Source organism: Pholcus phalangioides, unplaced genomic scaffold (genome assembly GCF_987345545.1).
Source record: "Pholcus phalangioides strain wild (caught in Gottingen) unplaced genomic scaffold, Ppha-v1.0 ptg000001l_1, whole genome shotgun sequence".
In the NCBI taxonomy this organism is placed as follows: Eukaryota; Metazoa; Arthropoda; class Arachnida; order Araneae; family Pholcidae; genus Pholcus; species Pholcus phalangioides.
Window position 1 is genome coordinate 9112522 of NW_028301594.1, and position 18701 is coordinate 9131222.

The window sequence follows — 18701 nt, forward strand, 5'->3', positions numbered from 1 at the left end:
TGTAATTTGACCAAGAGCTGGCCACTGAAAAAGTAGCGCTACATATAATATGCATGATCATGCTGGCTACTATGGCGGGATTGTGAACTTGGTACGAAAATATTTGCAAACGGGGGAGGAGTAAGGAGAAAATACTTTCCGAAGTCCTACTTACATAGTCGTGCAGGTTGATAACGATAACTTGTGAGGGAAAAAGATGAGTGTAGTTCAACCCACTTTAAAATGTGGAGAAAAAAAAATTTCGTCGGGAAAAAAATCAGTAACATAAACAGAGAGAAATATCGATAAATATAAATGAAATTTTTCCCATGGTTATGATATTGATCCGTTCTGTACTATGTAAAAGTGATAACAATACCCGAATGGTGGTATTATCTGTGATTCCAATAAGCAGCACCTACTATATTTCTAAACCTTTGGTATTAAATATTAACATGAGATTATATTCATGAAAAAAATTGTAAATTCATAATAAACAAATTCCTTGATGGTTACGACTGTTTTGATAAATGTCAACTATAACAAAGTAGTTATGAATATAAATGAGAGTCTGAATTTTATCACTGCGCAATGATGTACACGTGTTATTAACAGTGAAAATCTACTTCTTCATGTCGTCGCATACTTGTTGTCACAAACAAGATCACCAATTCCATCTAATGGGAGAAAAATTATAGCACTGTCAAGAGAATAATAGCATAATTTTGAAGTCTATTTTAGATTACACGTTACCATCTTGGTGTAATTAATATAAGACTCGGAATATCTATGAGATGTTGATGAATACTAAAGCACTTGATCATACATGTATATGCGAGATTTCTTGGGGAAAGCCGTCTTATCTTCTAACATGTTGACTTTAACCGTTAAATAATTCATGATTCTTGGATATCGAGAAATAACAGTATTTACTGGCTTCAAATATGCATTGTAGTGAATAAGAAAATATCGTGAATTTTATTTTTCTCATTACTTTTAGAATGTAAATTCCCCTTTCTGTTGATATTGATTATTGTCCTTATAGGAATACCGAGAACTGTATTTATGTACATCTAAGATAGAAGTAATTCGAAACGAGAAATGAAATTATTATTTTTCTCGCGAGTATTTCTTTTTTATTTTAGTTTTTACGGCTTAGGTTTGATTCGATGCATCAAAACCTATTAATTTTGAGAATATTTTTTGTGTATAGCATACGTAGAGTATAAATTAGATGCTGTTAGAGATGAAGTATCTCCTCTATTCTTTGTATAATCTATACTCATTTTTATTCAATAACCAATACCCCTAAAACTGTAAGGGAAAACAACATTGATTTCCAATACCCTTTCATGAAGCGTGAATCAACATATCCTTTCAAAACATGAATTCAGATTATACTTAAAATATGTGATGAAAACATTTACTTGATCAGAAATATGCAAATTTGTTGATAGAATTTTTTACAATTAATTTCTATTATCTTAAAATATCTGAGAACGATTTTCGAGGGGAAAAAATTGTTTTATAATGGAGGAAAATATTTCTTATGATCTATATCATTATGGAATGATAAAAAAATTATATATTGATGAAATATATTTATTTCAGTATTATACTTATGAATGAGTAAAAGCGGATTTTATGGTTTATTTCTGTGAATATTATACAAGGATTTTTGATAAGAAGATAAAATGAAACAAAGTAGTAAAGGATACAGTATTTCAAAACTTTTATAGAACGACAAACAAACATTTAACAAGAAATTTCGAAGAAAATCAAATCTGATAAGATACAATTATAAATTAGGATGAGAGGATGAAATGAAATAATATAATAAATGATATAATAAATAGGAGTAAATAAGAACATAAATAAGATGTGGTTCGAAATTCAGATCTTCATTGTTCTCTATATATTCTACAATCATTTTTTATTCAATAAACGATTGCTAAATCAGTAAGATAAAATAGCATTGATTTCAAGCACGATGTTATAAAGAGTGTGCTATTATATACAGTAATTTTACAAAATCAATTTTGATTACATTTACAATATTTGATGGATATTTTTATTAATCAGAAGTATGCAATGTTTTTGATGGAAATGCTTTAAAATAATTTCTATCATCCTATAAAAATCTAAAAAATCGAGAAATAAGTGTGCAAATGAAATTAGTTTTATAATGAAGGAAAATAATATTCCCCGTGAAATAATCATTGCATAATACTAATGAGTATCATACTCATTAATATGAATGTATATCATGTTCACATACTATAAGTATCATACTCATTAATATGTGAAAGATGATTTTATGGGTTTATCTCTGCTAGTATTTTATTATTTTTTAATCAGAAAATATTATAAAAACAACTTGAGGAGTCACGTTCTTGGAGCTTCCCGCACTTACCGATAGGTGGCTTCGTTCGGATGGGATCCATCTAAATAAGAGAGGGGTCTGGGAGGTTTACGATAGTCTTAGGTCAGGTTTTTTACTCCCAGACCACGTAGTCGGGAATGCGGGTTAGTTAATGATAATCACAACAGTACTGACGGGGAATTACCCACCTCTGACTTGGATGGCTTCTCGATTGACAACAAACCACCGGGCAAATTAAAATGTGTGTTAATAAATGCCAGGAGCTTGGGTAATAAGAAAGATTTTTTAGAAACTATGATAGTTGTGGAGGACTTGGATCTTATAGCCATTACAGAATCTTGGGCAAACGATGGGGATGAATCTTTCTTACACATCTCCGGATACGATACTTTTTTGAGAAATAGATCTGATAGGAAAGGGGGTGGAGTGTTGATATACGTGAAATCATGTTTGAAGGCTAGAGAGTGTAACGTGCAGAGAAGTGATATTGAAACCATATGGGTTGAACTTGAGAACAAAAGACGTCATAAGCTTATTGTTGGGGTTTGTTACAATCCACCGAATAGGGATCAAAACTATATCGCCAAAATGCATGATGAAATTTCCTACATGTGTAAGCGAAAGAGGGTTCTCATACTAGGGGATTTCAATTACCCGGGTATTGATTGGGAGAACCTTCATCTGGAAATCAGTATGAAAGAGACTTTCTTAAGTTGGTGCTCGAAAATTTTTTGTATCAGCATGTATCAGAAGCCACTAGGGGTACTGCTATTTTGGATTTAGTTCTTACTAGTTCTGAGGATCTAGTTGAACATGTTTCGGTGGGGGAAGAGTTTTCTTCCAGTGATCATCGTATCGTCAGATTTCACTGTAACTTTTCCTCGGGTAAGGTTGATAACAAAAGACTGGTTCCTTGTTTTCGGAGAACTAACTTTGATGTTTTGCGAAGAAGGTTAGCGGAAGTTTTCAAAGACCGGTTGGAATCAGTAGGGGTGGTAAGTCAATGGGAAGAATTTAGTACGAAGCTGTCCTCTGTTTTGCACGACGTCATACCCTTTGTTCGAAAAAAGCGTGTTTGTACATCACACCCTCTATGGTTCACGGATAGCGTGCGGAACCTTTATCTTGAAAAGAAAAGAGCATTCAGAGAGTATAAAAGTGGACGAGGTGACCTATCATTGTTTACTGATAAAAGAAGACTGTTGAAGAAAGCGATAAGGGATAGTAAAAAGCAAGTTGAATCTAGGTTGGCAGATAACATTGGCTCTGACCCAAAATCATTTTTTCGATACGTCAATAATGGATGTAAGGGGACAGTTGGCCCCCTCTCGATAGGAGGCTCAAAAGTAGAGAGCAATGTAGGCATGTGTAGTGCTTTCAATGACTTTTTCGCGTCGGTTTTTAATGGAGATAATGATATTCGATATACGGGTGTTGCATGGGGTAATAAAACGCTCAACGATATTCAAGTTGAAGACGTGGAGGTCCTAAATCTTCTAAGAAATGTATGTGCAAGCAAAGCACCAGGACCAGATGATATCTATCCCAGGGTTCTCAGGGAAGGTGCTAATGAATTGTTGGGGCCAGTCGCACAGATATACAGGAGTAGTGTTGCTGAGGGTATCGTCCCGAGAGATTGGAAACTGGCTAACGTTGTTCCGATATTTAAGAAGGGTAGTAGAGAAGTGGTGTCTAATTATCGTCCAGTGAGTTTGACGAGCTCCCTCTCGAAAATTTTGGAAATTATCATCAAAAGGCAGTTTGTGAAGTGGATAGACGAGAATAATGTATTGTCGGATAATCAGCATGGGTTCAGGAAGGGGAAGTCATGTGTAACTAACCTCCTTTGCTTCTATGATTACGTGACTAAGGCTTTGGGTAAGAGCAAAAATGTCGACGTTGTTTACCTTGATTTCCAGAAGGCATTCGATCGGGTCCAACATGGCAAACTCTTGAAGCGTTTACACGAGATTGGAATAGGGGGCAACTTGCTGAATTGGATAGAATCGTGGTTAAGAGATAGGTCGCAACGAGTTATGGTGAACGGGGAATTCTCTGGTTGGACAGACGTCACAAGTGGAGTTCCTCAGGGAAGTGTCCTTGGCCCCATACTTTTTTCACTTTTTATCGACAAACTCGATCAGGGTATCGATGGAATTACTAGCAAATTCGCAGATGATGTGAAGCTAATGGGGGTAATCGGAAATGAAAGCGATAGGGAGTTGCTCCAGACCAACTTAAACAAGATTGCAGCATGGGCAAATGAATGGAGCATGACGTTTAGCGTAGATAAGTGCATGGTCGCTCATTTCGGTTCGAACAACCCACGGTTCTCTTACGAGTTGAATGGTGTCACTATCCCGGATGCAACTAGAGTCACCGATTTGGGAGTTCTCATTGACGAGCGACTTAAGTTTTCTGAACATTGTTCAGCGGTTGTCAAAAAATCGAATAGAATGCTTGGTCTCATTTTCAAAAAGGTCTCTTCGCGTTCTCCTAAAGTCATTCTTCCGCTTTTTCGAGGCTTAGTTCGTCCTGGACTGGAGTATGCTGTAAGGTTTTGGAGACCATACCTACAGAGGGACATAGACTTGGTTGAAGGGGTGCAGAGAAGAGCTACGCGTGTCCTTATTGGCACACGGGGCTTGAGGTATGAAGAGAGACTTCATTTTTTGAATATGTTTACATTGGATGAACGCAGGTGTCGAGGAGATATGATCGAAGTGTTCAAAATTTTCAATGGGATGGATAGGATGGACCATGAACTTTTAGTACACCGCCAATCGACTGCTTTTACAAGGGGACACCAGTATCGATTGGTGAGGGACAATGCAAGGTTATGGTGTCGCAGGGAATTTTTCTCCAATAGGGTTGTTAATAAATGGAATAGCTTACCCCCGGAGGTAGTAAATTGTAACACAATTGACACGTTTAAAAAGAAATACGATAATCATGTTGGGGTAAATCGAGAAGCTATCCATTCTTAGAATAAGACAACCATAAGTATTCTTTATGGGCATTGTATAATATTTTATCATGTGTATATATTGTTTGTAATTTGTGTTAATTGCATTTTTAATTGGGTTGCTGTATTTTTGAAACATATGACAACCATATTTTTATGGGCATCTTTTTATCAGCCACCTCGTTGGGCATTTTGCCTGTTGTGGCGTTGTATTTGTATTTGTATTTGTATAAAATATAAATATTTTAAACTTTTCCAGAGTGACAAACAAACATTAATCAAGAAGAACTTTCAAAGAAAATCAAATCTTTGGAATTTCTCAAACAGAGTAGATTCAGAAACAATTTTACTACTCGTAATGAACAAACTACTGTTAATATTTTTATTTAAATACTAAAAGTATAAATAAGAAATATGGAGACTTGATAAGTGTATAATAATTTATATATTAAATAAAAGAGTATATATCTTCATATAGTAATGGAGATCTTTGCTGTTTTCTACATTCTACATTAATATTTATTCAATAACCAATGCCTAAAATAGTGAAAGAAAACAACTTTTACTTTTCTCCAATACGCTTTCCAAAAGTGTGAATTAACTCATAATTTTTAAAACATCAAATCAAATTATATTTACAACATTTGATGAAGACATTTTTTTAATCAGAAATATGCAAATTTTTTGATAGATATGTTAATAACTAATTAATAATATAACTAATGTCTATAATGCTAAAAAATATAAGTATGATTTTCGAGAAAATATGTATTCAAATAAAATTTGTTTTGTAGTAATGAAGAAAAGTAATATTTGTATTGAAACTATCATTACATAATGATGACAAAAATTATTTTTTATTATCATATTATCATACTCATTATTGTGTGAAAGATAATATAATGGGCTTATTTCTGGGAATATTTTGTTAGTTTTTAATCATAAAATAATATAAAATCAAGTAGGAAAGGATAGAACATAAACTCTTCAGAAGATATCATAAACCTCTTCAGAACGACAAAAAAAAGCATTTCCCAAGAAGGAATTTCGAGGGAAATGAATTCTTTAGTAAACTTGAGAGTTTCTCAAACAACCAGATTCAAATTAAGAAAAACAAATTCACTCCCCGCAATAAAAATAAAATAAGTATTTTATTTTTATAAAATACTTATTTTATTACGAACTTTAAATACTAAAAGTTCGAAAGCTTTTCTTGATGTATGTAAGTGTATCTCTTACATTAGTCGTCGAACCACTGTAATAATGGATGCCATCTGAGAAGGAAAACGAGATTTTATTCTTTTCCCAATGCACACAAAAGAATTTTCCAGCTTAATCCACATTTTCTTTCGAAATAACAAGAACTAATACTTTCCAGCAATGGGAATATGTGGACTTGCTTCAGTCATTAGAGAAATATCGAGAGTGGGCAGAATGAAACCAAAAAGAGAAAACATAACGCATAAATTTATATATATTTTCTAAGATAAATAAGTTTCTTTTATAATGAAGAAAAATAAAAATAAATTTTATACTTTATGTGATGAAATTTATATTTTTACCAATGAGAAAGAGAGACCTTCTTAGTTAACTATTGTTATATTGTAGTGTTTAAGTTACCTTAGAAAATCTCACTGCATTGTTCTGATATTGCGTGGTACACACGTTATGGATTTCGGTGCTTGTGCATAAGGAGATGGAATTTAATTAATACTACTGCTGCAGGCGCCTACAACCGTTGTCACAGCGCTGGCCTCACTTGACATTCTAATTAGGCCGGGGGCTACTTGACCATACTACACTTATGTTATCAAAGGGATGGGCGAGCCATGCTTTGAAAAACTCTGCTCTATTTGTACAGGTTCCGCGAGATGCTTTACGTTGGAATCCCCTGCTCTACAGAATAATCTAGAACGGTGGTTTTCAAATTGTGCGCGTCGTGGCTCCTTGGAGCGCTGCCAAACGTTGTCAGGTCAGCGGTGAGTTGCTCTTATTAACGTGTGCCTATTGAATACCAGGAATCAGTTGTTTGTAGATCTATTCTGGGGAGCCGCCTATACATGCCCACTGGGATATGGGAGCCACGAAAGACAAAAGTTTGGGATTCATTGGTCTAGAACAATTTTCTCTCGCTACCTGCTATTCTTGTGTTCTGCTGCAAGGGTTGGGAGGAACACCAGTTGTGAAACTCCGTGCGTCAATGATGTTAGAAGGAATTTCTGAGAGACTCCCTAGTCTCGATAAAATAAAATTTCACTCTCAAATTGATTTATAAAGAGAAATTATTAGGCTTTTCGAAGAAATTTTTTTTCTTCGGGTCATGGTGACAAAAAAAAAAAACACAGGTAACGAATGCATAATTGCGACAGAAAAAAGTATGCAATTTAAAAACACATCTGTCTCATAAATTTGAGGTATAGATAGTCATAAAAATGATGAAAATTAATTGGCAAATATTCAATGAATTTTGTAAATTTGAAAATTTCATTTCGGGAATTTAAAATTTCAAATATATAGGGTTAAAAATATTTTGGAACATTTTTACGCATTACTTTAAGAATTTGGACATCTTTCGCATTTTTATAATAATACCTGGATTACAAAAAGATTAATTACAGTAACTTGAACGTTAGCATCATCTTTTATTCGCCCAGATTTTTGGTCATCAAATAGACATTTGATTTTTTTTTCTCATAAAATTTTTTATTCAAGAAGTTAAAAAGAGAAAAATATTTCCTTAAAAGCAACATTCAACCGGCATTTTGTTTTCGTTTTTGCGATAGGTTCTTGAATAAATTCTCGAATAAAAATTCCTCTCGGAATTCAAATAAACTTGTTCGAGAAATATGCAAACACAGAAGAAGAGAAGACGCTAGAGGAGAGAACAGGCTCTGAGTGCTAGGATTGCTCGAATCCAAGGAAGAGATTCCTGGGAAAATTACACGCGAAGATGTTCGAAATCCCGGAGTTACCGGATATCGAACGAACGATGAGGAGAAGAGAAGAACCTATTATTAAACAGCGGCCAAATTTAGTGGCACCACTCACTGTGTTTCGTTTTGAACAAAATGGTTCCCAAATGAAATGCTTGTCGACATTTCCTATATCCGGAGGGACCATCAAAAAAGTTAGCGCTAAATGTTTCGAAATCACTATAATGGAGTTGAATTGTACCAGTATCTCACCATCGTACAACAATTCTATTTTATTCTTTCTAGCTCTCATGGTACAGTAGACTCTTGATAATCCAGCAATGCGCTAATCCGGCCCGCCCAGTAATCCGGTGTTTTTTTCTTCAAGCACAGAAGCGGAAAAAATGCCACTGCATGTCTGTGTGCTGAAGTTTATAACGCGGCATAAGATCACATTGGGATTCGAGGTTTCTAATAGAAATAATATGCTTGATAACTAAATCCGAAAGCAAATACGATGTCCATACCTCCAGTTTAATCGAACGGGACGTATAAACACGGGACTCTGTCTTTCTTTTCGACACAACTGGTTGCAAAATATTCAGTTATGCCGTTTGCTTTTTCCATACTATTCTAAAACGAGATATTTTTACTTTACGCTAAAATCCTACGTTTATTATTATTCGGTCATTGCGAGGAGTTTGAATGAAATCATCTAATATGTTTTACGAATTATGATAATTTATTTATGTACGGTACGTTCATGGATAACCTGCGAAAATCTTTTGGCCGAGTATCTGTGAAACTGAAAAAATCTGACCAAGAACTAAAGGGAGGACATTTTGTTTTTACTTCACATTTTTCTCCGTTATAGATGCACCATTGCAAAAGTAACTTCATGGATACGTGGATCATAGCAACTAATACTGCCTAAATAGGGCATTGTTAACATAGTTTGGAAACGACTGTCGACAAGGAGAAGGTACACCCTCGGGACCTCCTACATAGTTTTGCAAGGTAAAAGCCATTTATTGAGAAATCTGGTTCAACCTCAATGTCAATATACTCGAAAATATAAATTTCTTTGACGGAAAAGTTTGATATCATGAACTATATTCTTGATAACAATAAACGAAATTATCCCATATGTTATAATATCGGTCTATTCCTTACTTTGCAATAGTCATAACAATACCACTAATGATACCATCCGTGATTCCGATGAGCAGCGTCTACTGTGCCATTCAAATGGGCTATTCACTTCTATTAATCGGGAGATTTTGATAATTCGGCACACATTGGTCTGACATGTGCCGGATTGGCGATAGTATGCAGTATTATGAAATTACAAAAGAAATCAAATCTCGAATATGGACGGGGAAGGATAACTTGAAAATGCAATCATTATATAATATGCTATATTACATCTAAGATAAATACTAAATGATTAAATCTAAGGTGAATACTAAATGATTAAATCTAAGGTGAATACTAAATGATTAAATCTCAGGTGAATACTAAATGATTAAATCTCAGGTGAATACTAAATGATTAAATCTAAGGTGAATACTAAATGATTAAATCTAAGGTGAATACTAAATGATTAAATCTAAGGTGAATACTAAATGATTAAATCTAAGGTGAATACTAAATGATTAAATCTAAGGTGAATACTAAATGATTAAATCTAAGGTGAATACTAAATGATGATCAGATCAACTTCTTTTTATCTGCTACCTGAACGAACCGGCAGCATTTTTGAAAAAAGGCCAAATATAACACATACAGGATGGATATAAATAAAAAGGTGGTCTGTTCTAAGCACTCCGATGTTGAACTATCCAGTAGAAAACTATCAAAATTTGGGAACGTTCTATTAGAGGATACGTTAAGAGCAAAAAATGTTTTCCGACATTCACCATTATTCCATGTCCCTATGCAAAGTGTTGTACACATGCAAAATATGTAGAAACGTGACCAAACTGTTCAAGCTCAACGGTAAGAAACAAAACAAAAAAGATGCTTTGCTGGTGCAACTCTTTTACGAATATACAGTGATTTTTCACCGAAATGTTTTCCAATATTTTCTATATGAAGGTTGCTTTGAAAATAAATTGTTCTAAAGTAATAGAGAAACATATGAACAAACAAGTTGTAAATTTTCTAAATCATAATAATTTTTTTGCACCAAATCAGTATGGATTTCAACAGAAGAAAAATACAGAAATGGCAATAATCAAACTTTGTCAATACATGAATACAGGATACAATAATAATAAATATTCTATGATAATCTACCTGGATTTAAAACAAGCGTTTGATAATGTTGATCTAAATATATTAACACAAAAGTTGCATAAAGCTGGTGTTCGAGGAAGTATTCTGGAATGGTTCAAAACTTATTATTCTAGAAGGCAACAGGCAGTCGTCATCAATAAGCAAATAAGCGAATACCTACAAGTTCAAAAGGGTGTCCCTCAGGGATCAGTTTTGGGCCCTACATTATTTTTGATTTATATTAATGACTTCTGTTTGCTGAATCTAAATGGAAAACTTGTATCATTCGCTGATGATACAGCTCTTTATGTGGAAGATGACAACTTTGAGAACCTTATAGAAAAAACAGAAAGAGACCTCAGATATATTAATCAATGGGATGACCGAAAACAAACTCGAATTAAACGTACACAAAACCCAGTATCAATGCATTAAAACAAGAAACATAAACTCCAATTTCGAGATCTCCATTAAAATTCACACTTGCCAACAACAAACACAACAGAACTGCAATTGTCATGAAATAGAAAGAGTGCACCAATATGAATACCTAGGAGTTATTATACAGGACGATTTAAAATGGAACTTGCAATGTGATAAATTAACTAATAAAATCCGATTTTATATAGTTTTACTTTGTAAATTAAAATATTTAATAGATGGAGATTTTTTAAAGGACATTTTTTATGCATGGATTTATTCAATTATAACCTATGGATTATGTGCCTGGGGTGGGGCTTACCTAACCAATATTTCGAAATTAAATAACACTTACAACAAAGCAAGAACACTAATAATACAAACATGTAACACGTACGATAACAATATCAATTGCCATACATTGGACATTAGACAGGTATACATTTACAGACTTATAAATTTTGTGTTCAAAAACAATAACTGGTTAAAGAAGAAAACAAACAGAACTTCGGCAAGAATCAAACATGAATTTGAAGTCCCAAAAACAAATAAACACCTTTTTCAAAAATGTTTCTTGTTTACTGCTCCAAAAATAATGAATTCATTTCAGTCGACAGCTAATAATTGTAACAATAAATATGATGCTTTCATGTACGCAAAAAGTGTAAAAAATTACGAAAATATACTTTAAGATTGTTTTCATAAAATACAATATAAATAGTGACATCAATGGGAAATATTGGAATAATTTAATCATAGCTGAAATAAACAAACATTTATTATGATGTCATGATACAAAAACAAAATAAGATAAATAATAAGAAAAATATAAATAAATAAAAAGGATATGTGTGTGTGTATATATATGTATATGTGTATCTCTATGAGCAGTACGTAGTCATGTGAGTATGTATGTGTGAAGGTTTATATGAAGTATATATGAAGGTTTTGTGAAACGAAAAGGAAAATTTATTTCATAGACTAATTATTTATACAAGAAATATCGTGATTCAACAATTTCAGATCTCACAATTCAAATTTTTAGTGTGCATAAATTTTTGAAATATTCATACTATTACATAGCATTTATTAACATAACGTACGGTACTTAGAAAAAAAAATGGCGGTAAAATATAATAATTTAATCCATAGGGCAGCCTGGAAGGACGTTATGTCCCCTGGGGTCCAATATCACTATTTATTGTGTTCATGTGTTGTTCTTTCTATGTGCTTTTGTTCTGTCTTTTATATGTATTTTGTGTTTGTTTTTTGCAAATAAAAAAAAAAAAAAAAATTGTCACATTACTTCTTAAGACGTAACAAAAGTTTTGTAATTTTGTGATCAGTAACTGAAGCTGTAGATAGCTCAGCACATGCTAACTTTCATCAAAACACCCTGTATATTCACTTATATGAAAGTCAAATCAAATCTCTGTATAGTACGTATAAGAATTTCTGGTGTCTACGGTATGTCTTTCCTGTGCGTTTGAGATTATTTCTTCAATTTCTCATTTTAAAACCTGAGCACGATACCGACTCGAATATATCATAACAAAAATGTGGCACGCTACATTTTGGGACGTAATACCATGTACTTAGAAACTAGTGGTATCACGGTCGATCTCGTTCAGACATATCCAACCATATTCAGACAGTTACCACATTGATGTGAATAGTGCCGTAAGGCAGATGCAACAGGTGCACTCGCACAGGGTCCACTTGGAAAGGGGCCCAGAAGGGCATAAATGCAAATTTTTGCATAAGACACAGGAATGTCAAGTTACGACACTGGATGTGACTATACTTCGTAGTTAGAAATGGTCGTTATGCATCATAACGAGTTGAACAGAGTTATTGCAAAAGAATGTATTAAATAAAATACGTATTCTTGCTGAAAATTGCAGCCACATCAATTGAAAAAGTCCAATGCCATTATTTTTTCTGTTTTTTTTCTCCTTTCAGAAAAAAGTTTATCAATTGTAAAATACAATACAGAAACAAAAATATCTTAATCATCAAATATATATCAGTGACTGCCAAAACCCAAAATGGTTGGGGATCCCTAGCCAAAGTTCGATGCTCTGATGTAAGACGCCCCGGTAGGACAGTGGGAGCCAAATCCTTTTTTTTAATCGCCAACGTGCGACTAAATGGCTTTATAAAGTAGCTGTTTGTATTGGATTAGCTTCATGTAACTAGAGAAAAAAAATTGAAATTTGAGAGGAAAAAACATATATAATTATATATAGACGTACGGTCTGACCAAAGCCCGAAATTTGGACCTTGGCCGGTGCTATTAACAAAGAAATGGACCAATTCACGAATTTGCTGATTTCGGGCTTTGGCAGTAATATATCAATAAATTTACGTTATCGAAGAAAATTCCTTTCACTGGAAATTTTCCCGGAAATGCCCATCAATAGAAATGATACATGTCATAGGACAGACGAACAAAACTGAATGTTGTGTGTAGACGCTAATTTTTTTTATTTAGATGTTTATTTTAGGAAAAATCCTCTTTACCTGGAAATCGAACCTAGGACCCCTCGTTTGCCCGACGAGTGCCTCTCACCACTAAGCTACAGAGGAGATACAGGTTTTCATTCGTTGGAGCTTATATTAGTGGTGAGAGCATTCGTCCGGCAAACGAGGGACTCGGGTTTGATTCCCGAGAGAAAGATGATTTTTTTTCCTTCCTAAAGTCAACATCTCAAACAAAAAAATAGGCATCTTCACACAGCATCCAGTTTTCTGTAAAGCTTGCATAAACAAGAAGAGAACGGCATCACATATGATATAATAAAGTCATACTCATTCGATTCAATAAAATTTACCGACTGTTCGAAAAAGGTAATTTGTTTTTGCAAACGTACATCAAAATATCCCTAGCAAAACAGTTTTTAAACTTTAAAAAATTACCGCCATTCTAAAACGGTTCCAAACGCAATATATTCGTGAGCTAAACTCATTAACTGGAACAGTGTGTGAGCGTTTCCAGTTTTTGGAAGAAAAATGTTTTTATTATACCCAGATTAAAAAAATAATAATAATGAAAAAGGTATTTTTGTTATAAAAAGAGATATTTCGTATTCATTTTTCTTATTTAACCCACCCCTTAGGCGATAAACACAGAATTTTTTCGCCAAATCCAAAGAAAAACTTTTGTAATCTAATCCAGTGTAGCAAAGCTCGAAATTCTGAGATATTCTTTGTTTGTTTAGTACAAGTTCTTTTTTTCTTCTTCTTTCACTAGGTATTGAGAGGAAAATCTTGAAGGAATATTCATAGATATGAAGCTAAATCAAATATACATATCTTTTTAGATTTTCTTTTGTTTCAGGAACTCACGCTGGAAGATAAATATTCATCGCCAACGGTGTATCGGAGGAGATAGAAGTTGTGAGAATTTCAGAAATTTTTGCATTGTCACGTTGGCTAATTTATTTGGTGATGGTTGGATGGATGATTTTTTCGTCGATTCCTACGAAGTATCGAGATTCTTGAAAGGAAGATTTTGTTTACGATCAAAATTCTTGTGATTGAAGCTTACGAACAAACAACTAATAAACAGGGCCCGGAATGGTGATGAAATTATTCACATTTATTGCATTTTTCTGGAATATTTCATTTTTAAAGCTTTTTTTTCAAGTTTATAGGATTGTTTGGCATTTTATAGTATTTTTTTCTTTTCTTAAATTATTTTCAGATTAAAAAAATGTTTAAAAAATGTATGTGCTTGCTAGATGCATCGGGAAGCTAGCAAAAATGCAATCGTTATTAGGCCAGATTTTTTTCTAACGAGAAAAACAAAACAAATACATTGATTTCATCACCTGATTTGTATGTTCCTTTATAAATAACGGTCAAATAACTACAATAAGAAAGATAAAGTATTGTCTCCCCCCCCCCCCCCCAGTATACAGTGTTGTCACACCAAGGCCTATACAATATTTGCGTCTATTTGCATATTTTATTTAGTACTTAGGGGCCGTTCAAGTATTACGTAAGCAAATTTTTAGCCATTTTTGACCCCCCCCCACCCCCCGTTGTCAGCAAAATTTCGTCATCAGCTCTGCCCCTCTGAATCCTAACTCATATTTTCATAAAGGGTGGTTGATGACGTAAGTATTATCCAACCCCCCCCCCCCTTGTCATCAAAAGTCAGAAAATCGGAAACCCCCCTTCCCCTCATCGATGATGGCGTAATACTTGAATGACCCCTTATATATTATTATGTAGTGTTTTTCTTCTCCATCCAATATGTGAAGTTGAGTAAAGCCGAGATTAAACAATCGTTTATAAAACTTTATACGGTTACATTTGAGCAAACGTAACCAATAGGCTTATTGACTGTTTTTTTCAAGACGTTCAAAAGATCTCTTACCATATTTTTACGGTGCAATCTCTTAAAAGGTTTTTTTTTTAGTTATCTAAGGCCAGGATTACCCTATGTGTTTGATAAAAGATATTTTACAATGCTTGAAAAAAAACAACCAATGGACCTGTTGGATACATTCGCCCGTATACAACCGATTGGTTGCATTTTTCAAGTTTTATAAAATAAACTGTGTGTACTAAAATTTCCATGGGGCCCTAACATTCCTAAAAAAGTTTATTGGGCACAAGGCAGAATACTTGCAGGCACTGCAGATAAAATTTTGAAATCTTTAAATTCATGTAAAATGATTATGATCAGTAAGATTTGTGAAATTGTATTTTTCGGGGAGAATAATAAAGGGCAAATGCACACAGAATTTATGTTTTCACTATTCAATCCTTACAAGAAATGAGGCCTGGGACTTATTATAGTTCAATTAAATTAGTGCACTTCTTTGGGTGCTCTAAGTGGAATCAGACAATTTGCTATTACGAAATTGGACAAAATGGTGGGGTATGATTTTCATTGATCTGCCCTGGACAGCATGGGTCCCTTTAAAGATAAAAACCCTTGCATTCAGCTGCGTGCATTTCAAGCACTGTCTTTGTTTTTATATGTATGCAAATTGTAATAAAAAGTGAATTAATTAATTATGATGTCTTGGTGGGAACGTCCAAAAATTTGGACATTGATGAGAAATTAACTGTAAGCAGATCACTTTTTTCACCAAATATCTCCAATAACAGCTGTTGATGTTGAGAGAAAGTTTATTAAGATGTAAATGTTTTACGTGAAAAATTATGTACTAACACCGTATAGGTATATCAGTACTGGTGTCGCAGTTTCGGTAAAATAGTATACCAACCCATCCGTAAATTGTAGATTGTTTTTGTGAAAGATTTCATTCAATAAAATCAAATGTTGAACATGAATGTTTATTATATCCATACACTATAAACATTGTTTTCCTTTGGCTTCATCGATTAAAAAAAATGCTTTGTTATTTTGATAGGATTTTTTATCATTTTTAAGGTATTTTTTTTTTTAGATTTTAAGACATCCTTATAGCCATTTTTTTTAATATTTATTTTTACGGCGAAAACATACGGACTTTGATAATGAATAGGAAATTCATAGAATTTACATGTTCCTCTTGAATTATAAATAGGCCAATATAATCACCGTATTCAATTTATAGATGGACAATTATAATAAGTGATATATAGTAAGTAGGCTACATATGAATGTACTATCGAGATACGAAGATCTTGTTAATGATCGAAATTCTTGCGACTGAAGTTAATGAGGAAACAAACTAATAAACGAGATGGTGATGAAATTTACATTTTCCGCATTTTTCTGGACTTTTTCCACTCATAATGCATTTTTTTTCGAATTTAGATGATTTAATTGGGTAATTTCTAATGTACTATTGAGATACGGTATCATTTATTAAATTCATCATCATATCAAAACTCTAATATTGAAAATAATGTGTTTGATATCATTTTCCATATTAACTGAATAAAGAACTCGAAAAGTAACTAAATACTTCCAAAAATATTCAGAATTTCGTTTATTATTCATCTACTTTTCAGAAATAATGAGAGAAAGGCATCTTAAATTAGACTGAACTTCTGAAAATTCCTTCTTGAATTGTAAAATACATCTACCTCTTCCGTTAATCTATGTGATTATACGGTGGTAATGCAAATCTCACTGTGTAATCATTATTAAAAACGTCTTTTATAAGCCGTGAAGTAAATGAGCTGTTGCATAATCTCTTCATGAATCTCACTTTGAATGGTATCATCGGTAATTGAATTATTAAAGCGTGTCTCTCGCGTAATTTCGCGGTAATGCCGAACATAAGCTCCGGCAGATACATATTATTCGCAGTATTCAAGAAGATGATTATCCACGACGAGTTAATTTTCACGAATTCACGCAATGCCTGCCCAATGTTTTGTGTTCGTCGTGAAAAGGACCAGAGTCGTTCCGTTTGTGACATATTTGTTGAGAATTATACGTGGCTGGCGTCTGTTGCTTCGAGAAAAGACGGCGAATTTATTTGAGTTCGTGCAAATATGCGCGCTCTCGAGCAGACACACACACACACACGGCTTGATGTCCCGAGTCTCTTAAACTACACGACACTGATCACGTCACTGTGTTCACCTCCCCCCCCCCTCACAATCTAGTACTTTATTCCCTCGCCCTTAATATTCGACGTGTCATTTAGATCCTCGTCGATGAGACCCGGTGCTAATTAAGTTGTCCATGAGTGTGCAAAGGTGTTTCGTATGCTAATCTCTTGACGTGGACTCTGACTCCAAACACTTGATGAAGGGGTTGTATCAAAACTGAAAGCTACGTCATTATCACGTGTCTTCGTCCATAATAAGTAAGTTACAGTAGATGAAAGACAGTTTTTCTCAACTTACGGTCGGCGGCCAAGAGGTCTTCAGGCACAATCGAACAATTTCAGTTAGAGTTAAAAAAACTGAATGAAAGATTGTTCGATTGTTGCAACTAATGTCAGCGCTATATTTACGGGTTATAATAAGGGGAAAATATTTTTTTTTACACTTAGGGCGATCATAATTCATCTACAAAAGTACGAGAAATTGCGATCATTACAATTTCAATTTATTTTTCCGTACATGAAAATATTACAGTGTATTATAGAACATGTATGATTATTGCTACAGGTGAGAACATTGAACAATATAACAGAAAAAAACTGAACATTTACAGTCGAACCACGAAGAAAAGAGCATAGAAATGCCCTGAAATACCATTAATTAATGTCATTAATGCGGTATAACGGTATTTGTCATCAAAAAATAAAATTCTCGACAAAATTACGAGTTACTACTGAAACTGCTGTAGGAAAAGGATGTAAATTGTTTATTATAATTATTATAAAAATTGCAATAAAAATTGTTTTCGCAAAAAACCCTTTTATATGATTACGGTGACTATATTTGAATCAGAAAAATGCAAGAAATTGAGATATTGAATTCGGAGAAATAAGGGACGTTGCTAATTGTCACCAAAAACGGCGCTAGAAGTTGTGTGCCAGATTACAAATGGGTGATAAGTGAAGAGCAGGAAAAAATGTGTGGAAAATAATTACTGGAAAAAATATTCCAAATGACAGATATGTTCCATGGCTATTTATATTTAAAACAATAGTTATCATAATGAAATTGATAAATGACTAAAATTACCTTCATTCACGAATTTAGCAAAGATCGCAAATTCACATAATGCTTGTTGGGAAAGACGGGACAACTATATGAAGTAAGTCAGAATAGCTAAAAATATAGGACGTCCCGTGAAATATAAGTTGTATTGTCATAAAACTCACATTTTGAATACGTT